Below are 19,330 nucleotides of genomic sequence, written 5' to 3'. Positions count from 1 at the left end.
AGCCTTAAGAGCGCTTCTATATTTAAGTCTTTGTCTAAGAAATACAGACTATCTATTCCAAAATGTTAATACTGGTTTATCTGGATTAAAATAATGTTTAATTTAATTTGCTTGTGTATTTCTTCAAGAGACTTGTATTCATACATTTTTTTCAAGTCATAAAAAGCTTGTTATGAGACCACTTTAAGAAAACTGGTGGGATTTGGAGAAAATAGATGACCTGAAGTCTGCTCTCCTCTAAGTGAGTGTGAAATGTGATGATTTGAGCTATTACATCAAACAGATCAATTGAAACTCCAGCTCTGTCATTTGCTAACTGTACATCCTTGGCCATGCCTCCCCTCTAAAACTTTGGTTTCTTTTCTGTAAAATAGGGATCATATCACCTACTGCAAGCAGCTACTGCTATGGGAATTAATGTAATAATATAGGATCTAAAGCTGAAGCATAATGCCTCACACACAGTAAGTCTTCATAAATATTATCTTAAAAAACAGAAACAAGAGGGAGGGACCAAGATGGCAACATAGAAGGCTCCTGAACTTCCCTCCTCCCACAGACACACCAAAAATTCAGCTGCACATAATGATGCCCTCTGAGAAAAATCCAGAAATTAGCTGAGTGACACCTACAGATCAGGCAAGTGAGAAAATTCCCACATTAAAATAAGCACAAAAAGGGACACCTGGGTGGCTCAGCCTTTGAGCGCCTGCCTTCTGCTCAGGACATGATCCTGGAGTCCCGGGATTGAATCCCACATCGAGCTTCCTGCTTAGAGCCTGCTTCTCCCTCTGCCTGTGTCTCCGCATCTCTCTCTCTCTGTGTCTCTCTCATGAATGAATAAATAAATAAATAAATAAATAAATAAATAAATAAAATCTTTTTAAAAAAAAAATAATAAAATAAAACAGGCACAAAAGGCTGAGACACATCTTGCCATAATCCCACCCCCAACATTGTGCCATGTAATCAGGAAGGGAACTTCCAACTCCCAGCTTCTCCCTGAGGAATGAAGGGTTTGGACCACACATCTAGTGCCCCAACTTTTAAGACTCTCACCCAAGGGACAGTCTCCCAAACGCCTTGCTCTGAAAGCCAAAAGGTCTTGCATCTATGAGACTCATAAGATTATAGAAAACAAAGAAGTAGTTCTTATTGGGCACGTAAGCACTCACCCAGGCTATCCCCCAAGGGTTCATTGCAGAGAAATTAGACAAAAACATCCATCACTCAGTCTTTACCTAGTAGGGATTTGTGTGCATACTTTACAAGCTGCTGCCTGAGGGTCTGACTTCCATTTGGCATGCATCTAGGGGCTGGCTGCAATCCACTTTAGAGCCTGGGGGAGCTGGCGGGAACCCTTCCCTACCTTCACTCTCTGGCCCAGTCCAATGATAAAACCAAGTCACCTGCACCTCTCCAGAGAAAGCTTGAACACCTGTCTGGCACCCCAGCTTTTGGGACTGCCACCTGAGACAGGCCCCCAGACTACCTAATCTCTGATAGCCAACAGAGCTTACATTCCTGAGTGCCACAGGACTGTAGCAAACAAAGAAGCAGTTTTTAATAGGCATCCCTGAGCACTCACTATGGCTATACCCCTAGGGCTCAACACAGACAGAACAGGCAAAAATGCCCTCTCCTAGTTTTCACTGGAAGGACTATGGCTAACATTCCAGGAGCTGCTGCTGCCTGAGGATCAGCTTCTAATTAGCATGCTTATAGGGGCTAACTGCAATCCTTCCTGGAGTCCAAAAGTGCCAGTGGGCACTTCCTCCTCCTCCCTCAGGCTCTTCCCAACAATAAAACCGAGTCACTAGTATTTCCCTGGAAGGAGCTTCTCTACTCATTGAGTGCCCCAACTTTTATGGCTGACTCAAGGAACAAGCCCCCATTTGATAGTCAAGGTGGCTTGCATTCATGAGTCCTATAGGAAAATGTAAATAGAGAAGAAGTTTTAAATTGAAGCAGGAGTACTTACCCACTGCACAGGGCTATATACCCAGGATCAATGCAGAGGCACCAGACAAAAAATGCCTATCTCCCAATTTCTACCAGGAAGGGGTATAAAGTATACACATACTTAAAGTATATATACTTTCCCAGCTATATAATAATAATTCTTTTTGTTTCCATTCATATGTATGCTTGGAACTGTGTTTTTTATATCACAAATTTCTAAGGCAATCAGTGAAAGCACCCCCAGGAAACCATTCATTCCCTCACCCTCCATAATAGGCTCCCCTTCACCACACGGCCACACTGCGAATACCACTGTAAGGCACAGGGAATATTGGTGTTTACTGGAAAAAGTACTGCTCTAGGAATCAAATGACCTGAGGTAAACCATGGGTCTCAGCTTCCTTGTCTCTAAAATGGAGATATTTTCCCTACCTACTTCACAGAAGGTGAAACAAATCACACATTTTAAAGAGCAGTGTAAACTGGAAAGTGCTATAGAAATATAAGACATTATTATTACTATTATTACTAATTTAAACCTTCATTAAAAACAACAACAACAACAAAAAAACACAGCAATTCCCTCTTGACCTCTCCCCAAATAACTGTTCAAAAAGCTCTTTACTTCCTGAGAAGCAGGCAGTTAGCACTAAAATGTTTATCTTCAAGTATATCAAGCTGACGATCTAATCATTAATAATTTCAAAAATATTGAGCCTTTTTCATTCTCTAGATTGGACCTAGACTAAATCTTATATTTCCAATTTATAACCATCTCAAAATTTAAGATGTCCATTCAGCTATATCTTAATTTCTGAATCAGAAACATTTGTTGATCCCTTACATTCATTGTCCATGGGGATTTCTTTCCCAAATAATGCAAAATTGGAAGGATGCCTTTCATTTATATGTGGTATTTATCCTTTTCACCATATTCATAGAAAGAATTGCACATAAAATCACAACAAAAGATTAAGAAAGATAAAAGTTTTTATATACTAATGACCTCCATTCCATTCCCTATAGTCAAAAAATAATACTACTGCTTACAAAATATCACAAATAATTCTACAATTAGGAAGAAAATTCCTCTAAGCCTGCCACAGACACTTTCCTAGCATGAAGGTGAATTTCTTGAGCAACTGAGACTCAAACCCTCCTTCCATGAAAAACTAATAAGAAAGAAAAAAAAGGGATGGGGACACAAGAAGGAGCAGGAAGAAATGTGATATTTGAAACTCCAAGATGACTTTATTAAACCCATTGATAAAAAAGACTAAGAAGCACCATCTCTTATGTCATTTGTCATTGAAGAACACCACCATCCAACCCGTCACACAAACCAGAAATTCCCAAGTTACTCCAGGCTTTCTTCTCCCTCTTTTTTATCCCTAAATATTTCTAGGACTCTGTCATTTCCCTCCATCCCTACTGCCTTAATCACCACTCACTGGAATTACTGTAATAGCCTTCAAACAGGTCTCCCTGCTTCCAATCTTCTCATTTCTAATTCATTGTTCACAGAGTGGCCAGAGTGATTTTTCTTAAGCCAAAATCCTGATCATGTCTGATCCCCCGATTAAAATAACTCAGCAGGAATAAAATCCTAAATCCATAATGTGGTTTATAAAACCCTTCAAAATCTAAGCCATGCAAATGGCTCCAGTGTCATCTCACACCCTGCCCCTCACACTCTGCCTGCTAACCATACCGAACTTCTCAAAACACCCTGCACAGGTCATATTTTCTCTCTCCTTCTGTGCTGTAGAAATAATGGAGCAACCAAAAGAAATAAGGCACATTTCTTTCATTTAACAAGACCACAAGTAAGCAAGAGACACTGGGGTGAACGTCTCGACACTCTGAGAAGCAGTGAATCTAATGTTCTTTAGACCTCTCCCTCAAGGTCCCATATGGAAGCTATGGATGTTGCATTCATATTCCAGACATGAGAAAAGGTGGACGAGAGACTAGAAAATGGGGTGGGACTAACAAAACAGTGACAGTAGCCAAGGGTATGCTTACTTTAGTTGAGTTAAACACTGTTCTAAGTGTTTTATTTATATTCATTTACTCACTTAAAGCTGTGAGGGAGCCATTCCAGTCTATTCTCCATTGCGTGGGTATAATTTGCCCAAGATTCCATGATTAGTTAAGTGGAAGATCTAGGATTCAAACTCAGAGTCCATGTTCTTTAACTAGACTTACTCAGCCTCCCCTAAACAAATAAAAATAGCCTGTCAAATATCTGCCACCTGGAGCTCTCTTTCCAGCCTCAGGCTGTAAAATCCACCAGATGGAACAAGCCACTAACTCACACATCACTGCTGAAATGCTGCAGTCAGTGGAGCCTGGCATCACCTTCTGCCACAGTATTAGCTTTGTGCGTGCAGCTTGGGACCACAGTTACACAAAAGCACACTATTAAAAATTTCCCAATGCAGAACAAAACCAAAACAAACAGTAGAAGAGGATTGTCCTCCCAATTTATTTATTTATTTATTTATTTATTTATTTATTTATTTATTTGCCTTTTAAAGTGGCTAAAAGGGGTACCTGGGTGGCTCAGTCAGTTTAGCACCTGCCTTTGGCTCAGGTCATGGTCCTGGAGTTCTGGGATCCAGCTCCACATGGGTCTCCCTGCTCAGCAGGGAGTCTACTTCTCCCTCTGCCCCTCCCCCTTTTTGTGCAGGCTCTCTCTCTCTCTCTCTCTCTCTCTTAAACAAATGAAATCTAATAAAATAAAATAAAAATAAAAGTGGGTAACAATCTTTTGTCAAGGGAGATGTTGGACAAAAAGTAAAATATAGAAAGACTTTCTAAACTTGAATCCAAAATGCTAATTAGAATTAGAAGTATTTATTTATCATCCATAAGACTCTCCATAATCTAAGGTTCAAATACTCAAAGTGAGAGAGGTGGTTTATCTACATTAAAAATATATATATGTAGATAGATAGACAGACAGATACACTGCCTTGACTTATACCCCCTATACCAGAGCTGTGAATCTGCCCTTTTCCTGTTAGCAGATTTTTTTTAATAGAGAAGAGCAAAGCTTGCACTCATATTTTTTCCTCTTGGGTCACCACAAGTTCACATCAATGTCTCAGAACTTAAAGCCACAGAATAAAGTAAGACAGCAGTGACTCCAGCTCAAGTCAGTTCAGACCTTAACTGTACCTCCTATTTATTGCTGGGTGGCCTGGGTCTCAGCTTTCTCATCTGCAAAAGAAGGAAAAGGCCCACTTGGTGGAGTTGTAGTGCAGATTAGAGAAAATCATCATGACTTTCAAGCACAGCATGACATTCAAGACAATATTATCGTCATTCTCCAAGCAGTGCAGGGTTCACAGTTGCTAACTTTGCAGCTACCAACATTCCAGCAAATATCATGCATGTGTTGCTCACCACCAATAAATCAGACCAGCACAGCAGGGGGCCTCCCAACAGGAAAATAATTTGTTGGGTTTCTTTTGTTTTGTTTTGTTTTGTTTAGCTCACATGTTCTTTACTATTTTAGCACTTGGGAAGGGATACATTTAAAAAATATAACTATTTCATCAATTCAAATAAGAAATGCTACCTATGTGTGAGAAAGTATTACATGATCTCTGAAAGAGCCTGTTGAGAAAGGACTCAGAGCACTGCCTCTGGATAGGGGACAAGGGACTAGGAACAGGAGTAGGAAGGAGACCTTCGGCATGTATGACTTGTGTGCCTGCTGGCAGTTCAAAATAAGTGAAATGTTAACTATTAACACAAAATTAAATAAAGTTCTCTGTATCATTTAAGGTCCATCTTAACTTCCACCTTGATTGAAGCAAACATTTGAGAGCCAAGCCCTATGGCCTATAAGGCTTTCACTGACCTCATGGCTCTTTCTGGCTGGCCTCCCCTTTCTGTAAATGTCCACTGTTCTCATCTCCATAATTTAGCTCCCAATTACACCTCAAATAGTTACCTCATTCAAGAAAGTCAAGCATAACCATCATACTCAGTAGTAAAAAACTGAGAGCTTTTCCCCTAAGGTCAGGAACAAGGCAAGGATGTCCACTCCTGCTTTTATTCAACATAGTACTGGAAGTCCTAGCCATAACAATTTGATAACATAAAGAAATAAAAAGCATTCAAATTGGCAAGAAAGAATTAAAACTCTCACTACTTGCAGATGATATGATGCCATATATATATATAAAAAAAAAAAAAAAACCCTAAAGACTCCACCAAAAAAAACTGATGGAACTGATAAATCAATAAAGTTGCAGGATACAAAATCAATGTACAGAAATCTGTTGCATTCCTATTCCCTAACAATGAAACAGCAGAAAGTGAAATGAAGAAAACAATCCCACTTACAATTACACCAAAAACAATAAAATATCTAGGAATAAACTTACCCAAATAGGTAAAATACCTGTAGTCTGAGAACTATAAAACGCTGAGGAAAGAAATTGACGATGATGCAAAGAAATGGAAAGACATTCCATGCTGATTAGTTAGAACAAATATTGTTAAAATGTCTATATTACCCAAAGCAATCTAGAGATTTTTTTTAAAGATTTTTATTTATTTATTTATGAGATACACAGAGAGAGGCAGAGAGAGAGGCAGAGACATAGGCAGAGGGAGAAGCAGGCTCCATGCAGGGAGCCCGATGTGGGACTCGATCCCAGGACTCCGGGACTATGCCCTGGGCCGAAGGCAGGCACTAAACCTCTGAGCCATCAGGGATCCCCCCAGTCTAGAGATTTAACGTAATCCCTATCAAAATACCAACAGCAACTAGAACTAACAATTCTAAAAATTATGTGGAACCACAAAAGGCCTCCAGTAGCCAAACCAATCTTGAAAAAGAAAACTAAAACTGGAGGTATCACAGTTCCAAATTCCAAGTTATATTACAAGGTGGTGATAATTAAAACAGTATGGTACTGGCATAAAAATAAACACATAGATCAATATAATACCCACAATTATGTGGTCAATTAATCTTCAACGAAGGAGGAATGAACATACAATGGGAAAAAAGACAGTCTCTTCAATAATAGCATTGGGAAAACTGGACAGCCACATGCAAAAGAATGAAACTGGACCACTTTCTTTCACCATACACAAAAAAATAAACTTAAAACGGATTAAGACCTCAATGTGAGACCTGAAACCACAAAAATCCTTCAAGGCAGACAGGCAGTAATCTCTCTGACATTGGACATAACATTTTTCTAGATATGCCTCATGAGGCAAGGGAAGTAAATGCAAAAATGACGTATTGGGACTACAACAACATAAAAAGCTTCCACACAGCAAAGGAAACACCACACAGCAAAGGAAACAATCAACAAAACTACAAGGCAACCCACTGAATAGGAAAAGATATTTGCAAATGACATACCTAGTAAAGGGTTAGTATCCAAAACATATAAAGAACTGATTCAACTCAACACCCACAAAACAAATAATCCAGTTTAAAAATAGGCAGAAGACATGAACAGACATTGTTCCAAAGAAGATACATAGATGGCAAATAGATGTGTGAAAAGATGTTCAATATCACTCATCATCAGAGAAATACAAATCAAAATTACACTGAGATACCACTTCACACCTTTCGGAATAGCTAAAATCAGCAACACAAGAAACAACAGGCATTAGAGAGAATGTGGAGAAAAAGGAACCCTCTAACCCTGTTGGTGGGAATATAAACTCTTGCAGCCACTATGGAAAACAGTACAGAAGTTCCTCAAAAAATTAAAAATAGAACTACCCAACAATCCAATAATCATACTACTGAGTATATACCCCCCCAAAATACAAAAACACTAATTCAAAGGGATACATGCACCCATATGTTTACTGCAGCATTATTCACAATACCCAAATGATAGAAGTAGCCCATGTGTCCATAAACAGATGAATGGATAAAGATGTGGTATATATATATTCAATGGAATATTATTCAGCCATAAGACTGACTGAAATCTTGCCATTTGCAACACCATAGATAGAGCTAGATAGTATAATGCTAAGGGAAATAAGTCAGAGAAAGACAAATACCATATGATCTCACTCACATGTGGAATCTAACAAAACAAATTAGCAAAGGAAAAAAAAGAGAATAAATCAAGAAACAGACTCTTAGCTATAGAAAACAAACTGATGGTTACCAGAGGGGAAGGAGAGAGGTGATGGGTGAAATAGGTGATGGGGATTAAAGAGTATACTTATCATGATTAAAATAAAAATAAAATAAATAATAAAATAAATAAAATAAAATAAAATATAAAATAAAATAAAATAAGTAAAATAAATAAAATAAAATACCCCCAAAAAAAGATAATTGTCTAGAAATCTGCATTGGTCTTGACCCATGCCCAGATACATCATTCTGGAATCACTGAGTGCTAACTCCAAAACAGAAGAGTCACAGATTCTCACCTCATTGGCTACTCTTGGGGAGGGAAGGAAGATAGGAAGGGAGGGAGGGAACAAGGAAGGGGAGGAGGAAGGAAAAATCAGTAAGTCAGTCAGGCATATTTCTCCAATAGACTGCAAATCCCGTAAAAGCAAAGAACAAGCCTTCTGTTTCTTTATTGCTCTCAGCCTCACCTCAGAAATAATAGCAATAAATATTTACTGATTAATCACTTGCCTGACATAATGAGAGTAGTAGTTACAATTGATCGCACCATTTTCAGGTTATCTTTATTCAGAATGTATCATGATGGAACCTGGTTGAGGCAGGCTATCACTTCAAAGACAATAAATCCAGGGGTGCGTGAGTGGTACAGTCAGTCAAGCATCCAACTCTTGGTTTCGGCTTAGGTCACAATTTCAAGGTCATGTGATCGAGGCCCACAATTGGGCTCCACACCCAGCGAAGAGTCTGCTTGAGATTCTATCTCCCTCTGCCTGTCCTCCCATTCACTGACACTCTCTCTCTCTCCCTCTAAATAAATAAATCTTTAAAAAAGAAAAAAAAAGACAATGGACAATGAATTCTTTCTTGAGCTTAAAAAAAGCTTTCAAATTATTAATCTTTTCAAATTTATTTTAAGTAATATTATTGGGCTTTTACTTCCTGCTGAGTTGGGTCTTTGTTTTAGGTTTCTATTGCAGTAGGGTAGTACTTGCTTTCATGTTATTAAGAAACAAAAACACAGAAGATGGCAGGAAAGCAAAATTCATCCTCCAAAAAACACTGCAATTTTTTGATTTCACAGTATTCATCTGCCCCTCCTTTATATGAAAGCATGACAGAATTTTTCTGAAAATCAGCAAGAAATACATCAGGGCCCAAAGCATACTGAGCAATAGAGAATTAAAATTGGGGAAATTTCTAAGAATCTTCCTTCTTCTCATTTGTGACAAAGTGGAACTGGTGCTCTTAAGACCAATTTGGTCACATAGAGAATTTTGCTGAAAATCTGAGAGTCCATATCAGGCAATCAACCTAACGGTGCTATACTGGGAATATGAACTTAAAGTGTTGTAAAAAGTGACATGAGGACAAAGAGAAGGGGATGAAAGTCCAGGTCAACTGATCCCTCTACCCTCTCCCTGTCCCACCAAAGCTGTCTTCCCTTCACTGCCCCTAATCCATTAACAGCCACTCTACCAATCCAACTGCTCAGGCCCCAAAACTAGGAGTCATCCTTGACTTCTCTCTTAGCCCCACTTCCCACTTCCTCAAAGTAACCAATGCTCACCGTGGCCTCCAACGCCACCTTAGTACAAGCCAGCATCATCTCTTGCCTAGAACATGACTAGAACCTCCTAGCTCATCTTCCCGATGATACCCTTTACCTTTTTCCTCTCTTCACACTATACACAGCCTCAAAGTGATCTTTTAAAGAATGACAATCTGACGCTATCACTCTTCACCAAATGCTTCCCAGTACAATCAGGAAAAAACCAAATTCACGTTAGAGTTGCCTAGGGACCTTTTTTAAAATGTTGATGCCTGAATCCCACCACAAAGATCCTAGGGTGTGGCCTGAGCCAGCTGGGGCACTACAAATGTGCAGGCAGGGCTAAGACCCTGCTGACCTGTCCAGTCTCTTCTCCCAGCACTTCTCACCTTGTTCCCTGAATCCCAAACACAGCAAGCAGCCTCCTCTCCTCCCTCTCTCATGCACCCAGCTCAGCCTTACAGCCTGTGTGCCACCGGATCACCTATTGGGCAAATCTTCCCCTTAATCATCACAGCTTTCAGCTCAAATGTCACTGCCTCAGGGAGGCCTTCCCAACCTTGGTGAATGCTGCCTATCACAGTGCATGGTATCTCTGAATCATCACTAAGGAAACTAGTAGAAAACAGAAAGTAATATGGAAAGCAGGGAGCCCGTCACACTTGCCTAAGAGAAACAGGACCTACAGCCATGCTAGTGCTCAATGGGTGCCTGCTGAATTAATGAAATAAACAAACCACCAGAGATATGGACCCTCCAATGTAAGTTTCTACTGAGAAGCCAGCATCCTATATCTGGGCTCTGTTGTGATACACTGTGAGTGGTGAGCTACTCAGGGCCAGTGACTACGGGGTAGGGCAGAGAATATAAAGAGCCTAACAACTCAGACATCTTAGGTTCTAAAGACAGATAATAAGAACTGCTAATCTGGTTAATTTTTCTACAAAACAAAAGCAAGAGCTAGGAAGACTTCTCACAGCAAATGAAAAATGCCTAAATAAAATAAACAACTGGTCTTCGGGCAGCCCCAGTGGTGCAGCAGTTTGGCGCCGCCTGCGGTCCGGGGTGTGATCCTGGAGACCCAGGATTGAGTCCTGCATCGGGCTCCCTGCATGGAGCCTGCTTCTCCCTCTGCCTGTGTCTCTGCCTCTCTCTCGCTCTCTGAATAAATAAATTTTAAAAATATTTAAAAAAAAAAAAAACTGGTCTTCTAAGTATATTAGCCAAACTCCTAAAACTGAGGCCTGGAATTCAAGACCTTCTATTATAAGGCAGAAGGTCCATTTTCCTTCCCTTATATACACACTCCCCGCTCCAGTCATACTAAGTAGCTTGGCCCTCTTCCAGACTTGCTTCATGTCTCTCATCCTCCATACCTTCATCATCCTTCCTCTGGCTCTAGAAATTCCCTTCTCTCCAAATCTCTGTCAAAACTCCAACCATTCTTAAAAGTCCAGATAAAGTATTATCGTATTCATAATACACTTCTTAATCACTGAACTTTCATAACCTATTTTTTCCCCTTTAGTATAGATTGTATTGTAATTTCCATGCTTTCACTCTGGTCCCCTAAAATGTATTCTCCATACAGCAAACAGATGGAACTTTAAAACGTAAAATCCCACTCCCTTCCAAAGGTTTCCCACTGTGCCTACAACCTCAAGTCCCTATGGCTCCAGGCCTACCTCCCTCTTGGATCTCATCCTGGACACTCCTACCTTGCTCACCCCAGCCATCCTGACTCCTGCCAGTTCGGCAGAGTGGCTCACTCTTCCCCTCAGGGCACTGACCCCTTTGTATTTACTTCTCCTTCTGACTAGGACACTCCTCTCTTGGCACTCCAAGGCTGGCTTCCTCTCATCCTTCAGATGTTTCCTGAAATAGTCCCCTCCACCAGGAGCCTTCCCAGCCTACCCTAGAAGGCAGCTTTCTCCTTTGCTGCCACTGCAAAGAGTATTTATTCTCTTCACAGCCCATTTCACAACCTGTATTTACTTTTTTTTTTTTTTTAAGATTTTATTTATTTATTCATGAGAGATATACACAGAGACAGAGAGAGAGAGAGAGACACAGGCAGAGGGAGAAGCAGGCTCCATGCAGGGAGCCCGATGTGGGACTCAATCCTGGGTCCCAAGGATCACACCCCGGGCTGAAGGCGGTGCCAAACCACTGAGCCACCTGGGCTGCCCTGTATTTACTCTTTATAGGCTTATCTGCTGTCTCTTTATTACACATTCATTAGCATATAAGCTTCTAGGATGCAGTAACCATACCTGCCTTGTCACCACTATTACACTGTCCCCTCAGTTCCTGGTAGAATACTTGTATATGGGGCAGGAGGAAGGTGTCAGTGAGTGAGTGAGTGAATGAATGAATGAATGAAAGAAAGAAAAAAAATCATGTCTAGGGACACCTGGGTAGCTCAGTAGTTGAACGTCTGCCATCGGCTCAGGCCATGATCCTGGGGTCCTGGGATCGAGTCCCACATCGGGCTCCCTGCATGGAGCCTGCCTCTCTGTGTCTCATGAACAAATAAATTAAATCTTAAAAAAAAAAAAATCACGTCTAAGTATTAGTCTCCACAAGTTGATGAAGTCATTTTTCTTAGATTCACCATGGAACTTTGTCTTCTATCTCTCTAGTAGTATATTCTCCTTGGAGTACCTGGTATTAGTCATTTGTGTGTGAATTTGTCATCAACCAAGCTAGATTTGTTCTTAAGCATCTTTGTTTCCACCACGGCACCATATTAAAAGCTCAAAAAAGAAGGATCAAAGAGGGCAGCCTGGGTGACTCAGCGGTTTAGTGCTGCCTTCAACCCAGGGCCTGATCCTGGAGACCCGGGATCGAGTCCCGCATCGGGCTCCCTGCATGGAGCCTGCTTCTCCCTCTGCCTGTGTCTCTGCCTCTCTCTCTCTCTCTCATGAATAAATAAATAAATAAATAAAATCTTAAAAAAAAAAGGATAAAAGAAAGGATCAGGAGAGAGGATGGGAAGAAGGAAGAGAGAGAGAAAAAAAGGAGAGAACAAAAGGGAAGGAAATCAGGAAATCATAAGAAAAAGATAAGAACAGAAGGAATTATAGGGAACATGAATATAACACACAGATTAGTAAGGTAACAGTTTTCTTCTAACTGCAATATTTTTGGCCAACATTTCTGTATTTTTTCCCCTAACCTCTTTTCTACCTTCTTTTCATTTCAAATGAAAATCCTCCCTACACCCTTGTGCTGCTTTTACCTTGGGGCCCAAATGGACAAATGACTACTGTTGTCCACTTCTCTCGGGGGTGGGCTAGCCTGTAATATCTACAATTAGCAGACTTGGCCTTGAAAGCCCAAAAAGGGTAGCTGCCCCTCCTTAGCATCCAGGGGAGTAACTAACCAGGCAGTCAGCTCTAAATCAAAGTTTACTTTGAAAAGAGTAGACAACCAATGCTTTCCATTCCTGGAAATCAAATGAACAGTCTTTGTTGTTCTCACATTTTCCTTTGGCCACTTTTTTCTATCTGTGTTGAGTTGAGCTGCATGTTTTCCTCTACTTCCTGTTGCTTGTTTTTTCTGGGATCAGAGGGAGCGTGCCTGTGAATATATTGTACCAAAGGGATTTTTTTAAGTCCGTTCATAAAAGAGAAAATCATGCTTAACAAGGTCCTTTCTTGGCTATAGGAAAAGAGATGGTAATAAAGCGAGCAGTGGGGCAAAGGAAAAGGAAGAAGAGATGAAGAAAGGCTCTCAGTGGGCAAAGTGCAAGCTAAGTTGGAAACAGAAATGATTTCAAAATAGCCAAATAGTATTCTCTGGTGACTAACATGGAAGATGAAGAGCTTCAGAGAACAAAATAATGGAATCAGTTTTTCAGCCAAAGAACTCAAGAGGAATGTTTTCCCCCTTTATCAAGTACCTAAGCAAAAAAATACAGAGGAAGTCTATAAATGTTTGGAGAAGCTAAATAAATGTTTTACTATTCATTCATCTATGCAACTTTTTAACTGTAAAAGATTTCTTCTCTTCTTGTGCAATTCTCCCCATTCCCTGTGCCCTCCCCCCACCTCCTAGGCAAGATTATATCAACAGTTATTATTTCTTTGGTTTTTTTCCAGTCCAGTTACATCAAGTGCAATAAAAGTAAACATACTTATCATATTGCATGTTGTGTAACACAATACAGTTCTCCATTCTGCTGGTCCTCGAAACTTAAGAAGTAATAAACACTGTACACTCCCACAAAATTAAATGCTTTGGTATTTCAAATTCTTAGTAGAATGTTTCTTAGCCCTTGAATTCCCAGAAACCTGTAAAGATAGCTCAGAAGAAACAAGGTGCTATAAAAGCACAACAAATCAATAGTTACAAAATGATTAGAAGAACTTATCTGATTTCTGAGCTGTGAACAGTCCCAGCCTAAAGGTTCCATATTTTCTTTCTTGTAATAAAATAATAAAACTGGATACTTGGGAGTTAAACTAAAACAGGATCTTTTTTTTTAAGGATTTTATTTATTTATTCATGAAAGACACAGAAAGAGAGAGAGGCAGAGACACAGGCAGAGGGAGAAGCAGCCTCCATGCAGGGAGCCTGATGTGGGACTCAATCCTCGGACTCCAGGATCACGCCCTGGGCCAAAGGCAGGTGCTAAACCGCTGAGCCATCCAGGGATCCCCATACTCCCAGGATCTTAATGAAGCTCTTGAATATAAATTGATATAAAGTGGTATCACATCAAAATCTACAAAATCCAAAAATAATGATAAAATCATGTAAATCAAATTAACAACAAATCAAATAATTTGAACAATGCCAAATGTAAAAAAGTTCAACTGCATCTCAAACACCGAAACATTGAGATGATCTTATTCTATTTAAAGCTGCCATTGGGGCACCTGGGTGGCTCAGTTGATTGTTTAACTCTTGACTTTCTTGATTTCAACTCAGGTCATGATCTCAGTGTCCTCAGATGCAGCCCTGAGTGGGGCTCTACACACAGCAGAGAGTCTGCTTCTCTCTCTCTCTCTCTCTCTCTCTCTCTCAATCTGTCCCTGCTTCCACTTGTGTGTGCTCGCTATCTCTCTAAAATAAATACTTTAAAATAAATAAATAAATAAAGCTGCCATGAACTACAAAAGATCCACAAAAGATTTAACTAAAAGAAATGAGTCAAACTATAAATTATGTTTCTTAGTATCCTATGAGAAATATTTAAGTTGTTGATTTGGAGATTTGTGTTTCCTTCCTTAAAAATTGTAGAGTTTCTAGACAAGCCCCCAAATTATCTTTGTTTGATAAATTATAAAATAAGAATTACAAGGAGCAAAAAAATCTCAAGTTCATTTCTAAACATATGTTCTGATAAATCTTCAGAACCAAATTCTAGATTCTAATCTCAAACATCTGGATGCCTGTCCACAGGCTAGTGACTGGTCTTCATTCTTTATTTGGTAATAAAACTTTTGGAGCAAATCAACTATGGTAATAATAGTAGCAATGAGGATTAACTGATAACACTAACTCCTTAGCAAACACGAAAGTATGGTATGAACACACATTACTAAACTCTAATAAAAGAAGTAGTGTACCATATTATCTGCTCTACCTCAATTACATACTAAATCCAACCACCCTTTGCTACTGCACCACTTCCACACCTGTCTAGTCACCATGATCCCTCACTTGGACAACTGCCATGGACTCTTGACTGGCCTCCCTGATCCTCAACAATCTATTTTTCCACTCCAAAGCCAGACAAATCTTTCAATACTATCCACTAGAACATGACACTCCCTTGCACATTTTCTCATCCCTTCCTCCTCCTCCTTATCCTTTTTCTCCTGTAGGAATAGACTGGATGCACATCATCCTATGGTTGTTTTCTCTTTCTCAAGCTCTGATGAAAATTGGCTAAGAAAATTGGTCCCCCAAATTAGCACATTCTTGGTAGTGATACCTTACTACTTTCAAACTTTGGAGCAAAAAAATTACAAGAGTCATTAATACCTCACTTATCCAGAAGCCACATGTCTAAGGAGCCCAACTTTCTAAAATACTAACTAAAAAGAACCAGAGGTTACAGAAATAGAAAAGGAGACTCATAGATACCACAAAGTCCCCATGTTAAAGTACCCTCATATTTTACACAAAAGTAGTAACTCCAGTCATCTACTTTCCTACATATAACAAGAGAGGATATATTGTTGGCGACTGGAGCTCTTGAGGTAGGCATGTGGCAGTATCAGAAAGTGAACACTAATAGCCTGTCAGAGAGGAGGAGATAGCAAAACTATGAAAAATGGGCATGAGAATTAAAAACAACAACAACAGTAATATATATGGTAATTGGTGTCATGGAATAAGTCCACCTGGAGTAGACCTTAATATATCACTTTATTACAGCACCATATTTCCAAACTGATCATCAAATAACAGGAAAACATTAGATGGTATTCCAAATACTTCATTAAGAGGATGGGGAGGGTACCTGAGTGGCTCAGTTGGTTAAGCAGCTACCTTCAACTCATGAAGATCATGATCCCAAGGTTCTGGGATTGAGTCCTACATCAGACTCCTGCTCAACGGGGAGTTTGCTTCTCCCTCTCCCTCTGCCACTCCCCTTGCTTATGCTCATGCTCTCTCTCTAATAAACAAATAAAATCCTTAAAAATAACAAAAAAAATGATGAGGAAATCTACCATGTTTTAGTAATTTAGTAAATTCTCCAACAAAACAATTGCAATAGTTTTAAGTGATGGTGCTTAAAAAGTTACAATTCATTTACCCCCAGATGAAAAAGTCATTCCTCCATGATGGTGGTAATAAAGTAAACAAAATTGATGATTGGCAAAGAAACTAATCTTGTTTAAGTTGAGGTTTTTTTGGTCAGTGGTGTGCTCATCTCAAGAGGGTGCACAAGCTTCCCACCTACAGGTGTGCTGGAGGAGTGAGGGATCCCAGGATGGATGAAGGCAGGGAGGCCATGTGTTATCTCTACTTGGAAGTTCCCTGGATACCTGACAAGCTAAGAGGTTGTGATTATATGCCTGTCTGGCATGTTTTCATCAGCTTTTTCCCACTGGACCCATTTCCTCTTTAGACTACTCTTCCCTCTTCTACTCCTATGTATGAAGTCTGCCTACTACTTAGGAAGACTTTGCCTTTCTTCATTCAAAAAATATTTATCAACCATCTGTCATAGATCAGGCCTTGTTTTAGATGCTGGGGATACAGCAGTAAACCAGAAAGGTCCTGAAATAAACACCTTATGTCAGCTCTGCCCTAGGCCTTCATTGTCATGTAGGGTACAGAATGAAATTAGGACACAGATGGAGGCCCTTCCAAATCAAGAGGAGATAAACACCTGCACAGAGGAAATGCTGGACTCCTCTGAGATATGGCCTCATAAGCCCACCACTCGTTTGTGAGGGATAAAGCCAATTCAGGAGCTACATACTTTTCACCAACAGATATAGCCTTTGTCCTAACTGGTTAGAGCATATCTTTGTCCGAACATATGTAAAAGCTACAGCCCTTAGTACAAGTCTATGTCCAAATGCCTCATGTCTGCTAACCCACTAATCCACAGGGAACTCTGCCTCTCATTGTCTAAACACACAGAGTTAATCTGACCAGTCTATTTCTCCTTAAAACTTAACAGGAGATAGGGTGTCAGTAGTTGGCAAAACAAGATATCAAAATTCCTCAGTGACCACTATCACAACCTAAAATCCCTGCCTTTAATATTAACATGGCTGATATCCTTAACAAGCCTAAAATAGAAAGAAAGGCCTTAGAGGTGAACGCAAAGGATCTCTATATTATGAGTTAACTAGATAGTCACCATCCTCAGTCCTTAATGCTAACTATACTTTGGAATGCCACCTAAAAACCTTCAGCAAAGCCCTGCTTCACCCTCCACTGTCATTCACCCCAATCCATTGGAATTGTGTAACCAATAAGATATTCCCAAAATGACAGAAGAGCGTGACTTCCAAGACTAAGTCATAAAAGACATTCTTGGCTTCCACCCTACTCTGTAGGACTGCTTGCTCTAGGGGAAGTTGGCCTCCATGTTCTGAGGACACTCAAGCAGCTTATGAAGGAGCTCAAATGGAAAGGAAGTGAGATCTGCCAACACCCAGCCCCATGTGAGTTGCTGTGTCAGTCTCAGCCTATTGACAGTGACAGTATGGATGAAGAAGGCATCCCCTGGGCCCAATTACTTGGGCCCCAACACTTCCCTGATTGAGGGAAATGTCTTTCTAAAAGGGGAACTTCATGGTTGGGGACAGCCTGGTTCCTTACATAGTTGTTTTGCTAGTAGCTGTGTTATACAGCTGGAAATACGTTGATTCAAGATGCAAGTCATTGAGGTAGATGCTCAACAATCAAAAATTTAATGCCAGGCACTTACATTACAATCAAAAAGTCTAATGTGGGGCACCTGGGTGACTCAGTTAGTTAAGTATCTGCCTTCAGCTCAGGTCATGATCTCAGGGTCCTGGAATCAAGCCTGTCTGCTTGATGGAGAACCTGCTTCTCCTTCTCCCTTCTTCCTCTACCATTCCCTCCATTTGTGCTCTCTGGTGGTGCTCTCGCTCTCTCTCAAATAAATAAAATCTTAAAAAAAAAAAAGTGCTAGGCACTTACATACACCATCTTTGAAATGTATTCTCCAGCTCCATGCTACATGCTAGCCTTGAAATCACTCCAATCCCAGATGACATCTTGAGATGTCATGAGAGATCCCAAGCTTGAGCTATTCAGCTACGGCACTTCCAAATCCCTGACCAAAAGAAAATTTGTGAAATAATAAATGCTTACCGTTTTAAGCTGCTGGATTTGGGGGTAATTTGTTATATAGAAATAGATAACTAATATAGAACTTTATAATGTTAAGTTGCTAGCTGACAAATGAACCCATTCAATATCCACTATCAATTCATCCTAGATCCAGCTATTACCTATATTTGAATAAACAATACACATATATTCATAGTCAACAGCACGAACTCAATACTAACTGGTTTCAAAGGTATGCTCCCCATTGTGTGATTAAAGACAAGTTATTCATCTGTCCAGTCCTGTAAAATGAGGATAAAAACATACAGTACCTGTCTCGTAAGATTGTTGTGAGAACTGAGTCATCCTAGGAAAGAACAATGTTGGGAACATAGTAAGTACTCAATAAGTCTACTTACTATGAGGTATGAATAAATAAATGAGAGTAGAATGATTTGGGAAAACACATTCATTTGGTTGTTGACTCTTTGTAGCTTCTGCAACATGAAGGGAAAAAAAAAAAAAAAAAAAAGAAGAAGCCAAGAGTCTAAAGCAAGCAAACAAGATCTGGGTTAATAAGCCTTAACCACATCTAACCAGGGTAAAGTAGGGTGACCATATAGTTTACCATAAAAACAGGGATACCTCTGAGAGTGCAAAGGAGCCCTACTGAGAATGATGTTGAGTAAACAGGCATAAAATAGCATGGTCCCTAGCAAAGCAGGTATATAAACATCCTCAAGTGAATCAGTGTAGAAAAAAGAAACAAAAACTGTTGAAGATGAGAATAAAGCTCTGGAAAGGAGATTCAAATTCCAGAGCTATCCTGAGAGGAGCAGTCAAAGGTAAGAATTTCAAATCAATTATATAAAGCATTATTCTAGAACCCTGAGATCAGTTCTAGG

The 19,330-nt window shown here is 39.9% G+C and overlaps 1 protein-coding gene and 1 long non-coding RNA gene across 9 annotated transcripts in view; both read right to left on the bottom strand.

Moving 5' to 3' along the window:
* Window positions 1-19,297, bottom strand: part of LOC144282322 (uncharacterized) — a 28,202-nt gene extending 8,905 nt beyond the window's left edge. The window contains exons 1-2 of the long non-coding RNA XR_013350731.1: window positions 19,071-19,297; window positions 18,758-18,792 (exon numbers count right to left, since the gene is read on the bottom strand). This is a non-coding gene — a long non-coding RNA (uncharacterized LOC144282322). The remainder of the gene's footprint in view (window positions 1-18,757; window positions 18,793-19,070) is intronic.
* CRADD (CARD and death domain containing adaptor protein) overlaps window positions 1-19,330 on the bottom strand; it is a 177,856-nt gene that overhangs the window by 95,659 nt on the left and 62,867 nt on the right. The gene's annotated exons all lie outside the window — the stretch shown is intronic.

Source organism: Canis aureus, chromosome 13 (genome assembly GCF_053574225.1).
Source record: "Canis aureus isolate CA01 chromosome 13, VMU_Caureus_v.1.0, whole genome shotgun sequence".
Lineage (NCBI taxonomy): Eukaryota > Metazoa > Chordata > Mammalia > Carnivora > Canidae > Canis > Canis aureus.
This window is presented reverse-complemented; position numbering and strand designations above follow the sequence as displayed.